General features: G+C 50.3%; 1 protein-coding gene across 3 annotated transcripts in view; it reads left to right on the top strand.

The window, feature by feature from the left end:
- Positions 1 to 6,000, top strand: part of RAP1A (RAP1A, member of RAS oncogene family) — a 31,146-nt gene continuing 25,146 nt past the window's right edge. The window contains exon 1 of one of the 3 annotated variants that reach the window (XM_062509688.1): positions 1 to 121. The gene's annotated coding sequence lies outside the window, so the exon portion shown is untranslated. Of the gene's footprint in view, positions 122 to 379; positions 462 to 492; positions 541 to 6,000 lie in introns of those variants that run through there. The other 2 variants (XM_062509687.1, XM_062509689.1) reach the window with 2 other exon arrangements.

Below are 6,000 nucleotides of genomic sequence, written 5' to 3'. Positions count from 1 at the left end.
GAGCGGAGCCGCGCAGAGCGGCAGCGGCAGAGCCCGAGTTCCGAGCCCCGAGCCCCGAGCTCCGAGCCCCGAGCCCGCTCCGGGGGAGCCGAGCGGCGGCGGGGGCGGCCCGGGGGCGGCGGTGAGCGGGGAACGCGGCGGGGCCGGGGGAGCGGCGGGTCCGGCTGTCCCGGCGGGGCCTGGGGAGGCCGCGGAGCGGGGCCGGGGCCGGGGCCGGGCCGGAGTCCGGCGGGGCCGGGCGGTGTCAGCGCGGCCGCGCCGGGCGCTCCCTGCCCGCGGCTCGGCCGGCAGCGAGGGGGAGGCGGCTTGGACCCGGCCCCGGCCCCGGCCCCGTTCTCGTCCTGCCCCGGCCCCGGCCGGTCCCTCCTGCCCCTCCGGACATCCATCTTGTGCGGCACCGGGCGGGCTGTGCCGGCCGGGCTCGCGGATCAGCGGGATTCTTGCGGCGTTCGTGGGCTCAGGTGTGCGGGGGCGTCCCGTGCTCGCTGCTCCCCGAAGTGCAGCGGGGGTGAAGGCACAGCGAGCCTGGGGGCACGGAGGGTGAGCTGGAGCAGGGACACGGCAGGACGGGGACCAGGCTCCACGAGCCGCTTCAGCAGCCCGGGTGGGCGGCAGGAGGTTCGGGCAGGTGGGACAGGCCGGGGGGGAGCCCCTCGTGAGCCACGTGGAGCAACGGGCTGGTCCATCCTCATCCTCCCACCCATCCTCATCCTCCTCTCCCAAGGACTCGTTCTCTCAGACCACCTCAGCTCTGAAAAGGTTTCTTGCGCATCCTTCAGTTGCTTTAAAGAAAAACTGTTCTCTGTGTAGGGAAACTTTGGTGTTTAGATACTTCTTGTTAGTTGGTGACTTTGCTTGCTGTATTTGAGGTGCAGAACGTGTGCGTTTGGTGCAGGGATTCCTGTGAAGCTTCCTCAGTGGGTTTGGACACAGCGAGTCAGTTCCGACTGACACTGAGCTGGAATTGGGTCTTGCTTTGCTCACAGCCTGGAAAGACCTGCAAACAGGAAGGGCAAACCATGAAGACTCTGGGTTTTTTCCTTTCAGTAGCTTAGCAGGGGAGATAATATTTCTTGAAACAGTTGTTTGGCGTGAAAACGCCTGTCTGCCTTCGGAGTATTGTATTGGCACTCTGTAATTTCTGTTGCTGCTGTAATTCTCTCTGAGTGGTTGTGTTGGTCCCCATAAAGAAACACCAGATTATCTGAAGAGTTGAGGGAAGCGGCTGTTCAGTTGACAGTGCCTGTCTGCTGGGAAATGTTTCACTGCTGTGATTTGTGTCACTGCTTTTTTCATGCTGAAATGGTGTGTCAGTAATTCTCCCTGGTGTAGCAGATCCTCGGATCTGAAAGGGTTTTAATGTGGGAATTTGCGAGACTTTCAGGAAGTAATGGAGGAAGCTTGGAGAAACAGAGAATGGCACGTTAGCAAAGCTCTGTGCCTTTAATGAGAAGTTATCCAAAACCAAGCAAGTTAAAGGGAAGTTCCAGATGGAGCACTCTTGCTTTTGTGGTCTCTGCAACTTTGTGAATTCACAGAAGCGATGTATTTCACAAGTATGAAATGCTGTCTGATTATTCTGACATCATTATCACGTTGCTATAGTGACTTCATTATGCTGGGAATGCCATGTTCACATCCGGTTGCTATGGAGAAAATCAGTGTCATAAATAAAAACATTTAATGTTCTGTTCATCCCTGTGGCAGGAAAAAAGGCATCGATTTATTGACGTGAGTGAAGACTGGCAGCATATTCCAAGAGAAGTTCTTAGTGCCAAGTCACAGGCTGGGGAATTGTCACTCGCCACTCTCGGCAGATTGTCCCTTGCCTCTCTCTGTTGTGGCAGGTAGCAGAAGTTGTGAAATGCTGCTTTTGGAATGGAGGGTGACAGAGCGTCTGTCGTTCTTCAAGGTGGAGTCGGCAGGAAGTGCTGTGCTCGCACCGCTTCTAAAAATAATCTGTTTTCATGCGCAGTGTTTGCTTTCCTCAGATCCTCTCAGGGAGCAGAGCTATCCCCTCCAGAGCAGATCCAGCTCACAGCCTGGATCTGTGTCTGGGGATGCCCAGGAGGCCGCGGGGCTGGGGAGAGCTCGGTGGTGCCACCCCAGCCCGGTGGTGCCACCCCAGCCCGGTGGTGTCACAGCCAGGCTGTCACCCCAGGGAGCTGAGCGCTGGCTCCATCACGTGTCCTGCCTCTGGCCTGGCTGTTTTTAGGGTAAGGAGCTTTGCTGGAGGTTTTGAGAGGATCTCCTGCCAAACGGGCTGCATTACTCGCACAGCATAAGTCCAGTGACAGGTTAATGCTTTTCTTTGGAGACTCGTGTTTACACAGAGCATCGGGACAGTTTATATTGGAGACCATAAGCTGCAAATACACAGACATCAGTTATTAGTGATACATTTCGTGGCTGCTCAGCCAGTCTGAGGACTGTTCTTAAAAAAACTGAAAAGTAATTAAATGGCAGGAGTGTAGCATGTGGATGTACTTGAACATTAAAGTTTTAATTGTATATTGAATCATCGTCCTGGGCATAAACAACTCCAAGCATTTGTTTGTACTTTATATTGCAGGGCTTCTTCTCGTACCCTGCACGTGCAGAGCGCGCTCGGTGGCACTTTGAACTTGTGCTCCGTGTTTAGAGAACAGATTGCTTCTGTGCAACTTTGCAGGCTTTGAAAAAATTGTCTTCAAGAGGAATCCTAATATTCTGACAACAGGAACATGTTATCCGTTTTCCTAGAGAAAACAAAGTGAATCTTTTGAACGTACATAAGTTCAAACCTTTAGGCTTTATATTTGAAGTGTTTTTTATGCGTAGCTGTTTGAAGTTCAGAATTATCCTTGATCCAGTGTTACTTTCAACCTTGCCAAATTCAGCTCAGCTGGCTCTGGCTGTGGATCCTGATCAAAACTTTTGTGTTTTGGGTAATATGGGAGGCTTCCTATTTTATCACTTTCTTTTAATTTCTGATGAGGCACATTAATGTTGAACATCAGTCACTTCTTATAACTTTGTGTATTTAATTTTGCAGAAGCAGATTCAAGAGAAATACAACTTTTAAAACTTGGTGAAGTCCTAGAGTGGTGTTTGGATTTTTTGGCCTTGATTTGGAGGGGTGTTGGGTTATTTTTTGAAGATGAGGTGGTGAGGACAGTGGTTGAAGTATAGCCTCAGTTAATTTTGTGTTGAGCTCTGAAATAGTTACTGATTTTCTTTTACTCTTTTATTTAATAGTTAATTGGAAATCAAGCAGAAATACAATGGAAGCATCTTCTTAAAAGGGTGCTTCTAAATCCCAGGGTCAAATTTTCCTGTAGGCATTTGTGTTTGCACTTCGGGAAAGTTGCTGCTGCTGGAAACATGACACCTAACGGCAGAGATAAGTAAGGATGTCCCAAAGTTTTCTGGAAGAACTGCTCATCTTCCTGAGCTCTCATACTTGGTCCAGCCTGTCTCGCTCAGATGTTAAAACTTGTGTGAGATGTAAAAAGTTCCTCTCTGTCCTTCCCATGGGCTTCCTGCAGGTCCTGGAAGGTAGACTCGAGCTCAGGACGTTTCAGTTAGTGGCAGTGGTGAAATAGAGCATCGGGTTATAAAGATAAGTTTATGCCAGAGCTCCCTGAGCAGGTGGTGGATGGCAGGAGGGAGGCTCAGTTTTTGTGGGTAAGAATTTCCCAGAGTGGTTGGCTCCTGCAGGTGGGAGCAGCAGTGGGTTACTCACCCCCTGTGAGGTGAGGAAGGCAAGGCATAGTCTGAACTCCTTTCATTTCCCATTGCTGTACCCTTTTTGTGGAGCATTCGGAAACTCTTGGAAGCAAGAACCAAGTGGGAATCCAGCTGATGCAGTTTAGTTTCCAGCATGAATATTAGAGTGAAGAAAGCCATCTCTGTTGGTTAGGTGAAGACCTGTTGAGCAGAAGAGAGGGGATTAAAGCAGGGGTGATGAAGATACACTTTATTGTGCCAGTCCCACTGCAGGTGGAGGGAAGAGTTGAGGAGAGAACAAGACACTGCAGTTCCTGACACACCTGACCCTGTAGCCCTGAGCTGCAGCAGGGCTGATCTGGTGACTCTGCTTTGCCTGTGACAGTGGGAAGAGCATGACCTGGGGCTTATTCTGGCTGCCAGAATTGTACCAAACAGGTGACATATGGTCTCTGTCCTCAGAGTACCAGGTTATTTGCAAGGAGCAGCCTGCATTTATGAGAGTTACGTCGAGCTGCCTTTCTGCTGTAACAAACTGAGGGTCTCTGCTGGTTGTTTTTCAGCTGGCTGTGCTTGTTGCTGGTGACTGTTGACATCCTCTGTGAGCTGGTTTGACATGTCTGACTGAAACCCTTCAGAGCTAAATGCCTCATTATCAGAAGCTTCCTGTTATTTCCTGTGATAGCGTAATTTGGTTAATTAATGCCTGTTTTCTGAGCTCCCCTCGGAAGAAAAGGGGACTCAGTGACAGCAGAGCATCATCAGTCAGGGACACACCTGGGCCTGCTCAGCTTTTGGTACCTGCTTTTTACAGTGAAGCACTTTGTGCTGCTCTCTAGTGCCATTTCACCCCCAGGTCTGCTATGAAACAAGTTTTGATCTGTGGAGGGGCAGGAGCTGGTTACTGACAGGTCACTTCTTCCCTTGCAAATACTGCAATAATTAAGGTTGTGTAGAGTAATCCATTTAATGATATTAAAATGAGGAGGCTGTGGGAAGAAGGGTGGTGCCCAAGGAGGAGTCACTGAGAGTTCGATTCCTGATCAGAAATGGTGTGTTTAAACTGAAATTGCATGCATGTGCTGTGGGAAGATCCTTTGGGGTGCGTGTGGGAGGAAATGGGACACCAGAACCCATCCCTCGTGTGGATCTCCCGTCATTCTGGGCTCTGTAACTTCTGCATTGGCAGGCTGTGCTCCAAGCCTTGTGGCAGGCAGCACACCTGGCTGAAGGTGAGCTCAGGACTGCCTGTTTCTGTTTGTCCTGTGGCAGCAGAGCCCAGGGCAGGGCTGGGGCTCTTTCTCACCGTGTCAGCTGCTGGAGCAGGTCGGGTGGCTCTGCTGAACCCGACGTGGCCACATGAAGATGGTGTTTGGATGTTTTGATGTGTGCTCTGCTCCCTGCTGCGAGTGCTCAGGCAGGTATTGGCAGTTGGGAAATACCTGCTATACCTGAACAGGCACTTCCACTGCAGCTGCAGTGCCTTCGCCTGAACCCAGGTAAAGGCACAGTTTGGGGGTTTTTTTCGCTTGAGGAATCCAGATGCTGACAAAAACAGACTTGGCATGCTTTGAAAACTGCTGGTTGCTTTCTTTTGGTGAACAAAATCAGCAGTCTGAGGGGTAAGTCTGACCCTGCACGGGGCTTTTATACCGGGGAAGAAGCAGGACAAACATCCAAAAAGGAATCTCCAGGGCTGCTCACAGCCCGTGGTTGTCTTGGCTCATTCACCTATTGGACTTTAACTTAAAATGTGGGGAGCCAGGCAATGGCAGTCCTGCTGAGCAGGTGGCCCGAGGCATTGTGGTTTGTTATTTATTTTGAGTATTGATAAGATGGAAAATACTGAAATCCATCTGGGGCACTGAATGAAGCAGGAGGCCTGGATGTGCCCACAGCAATGGCTGTGTTGGGGTTGAAACAAATCTTTATTCATCACTTCAGTGAGGCAAAGTGTGCTCAGAAATATGCTCAGTGTAACGAGCAGGATGAGCATTTCTGTAATAGGTGATTGTTGCTTTGTCAAAACCCTGCTTTTTGGGAAGGTACTGCAACTGGGAGCGTGTTTGTCAATGGGCTGTGTTGCATAACTGCTGCTTGCTGGAGCATTGCAGGAAAACAGACACTTGCATTTCACTTGTCAGTGACTGCAGAGTCAAGGCTGGCTGGAATGTTTTGAGTGGGTTTTTTTGGGGTTTTTTTTTTTTTTTTTTTAGTCAGGATATTTGTTGGATTCAATGATGTTGTGCTCTGCAGTGTGCTAATACTGAAAAAATGTGAACTTGTCATGTC

The sequence above is a fragment of the Cinclus cinclus genome, chromosome 27, assembly GCF_963662255.1.
Source record: "Cinclus cinclus chromosome 27, bCinCin1.1, whole genome shotgun sequence".
NCBI lineage: Eukaryota > Metazoa > Chordata > Aves > Passeriformes > Cinclidae > Cinclus > Cinclus cinclus.
This window is presented reverse-complemented; position numbering and strand designations above follow the sequence as displayed.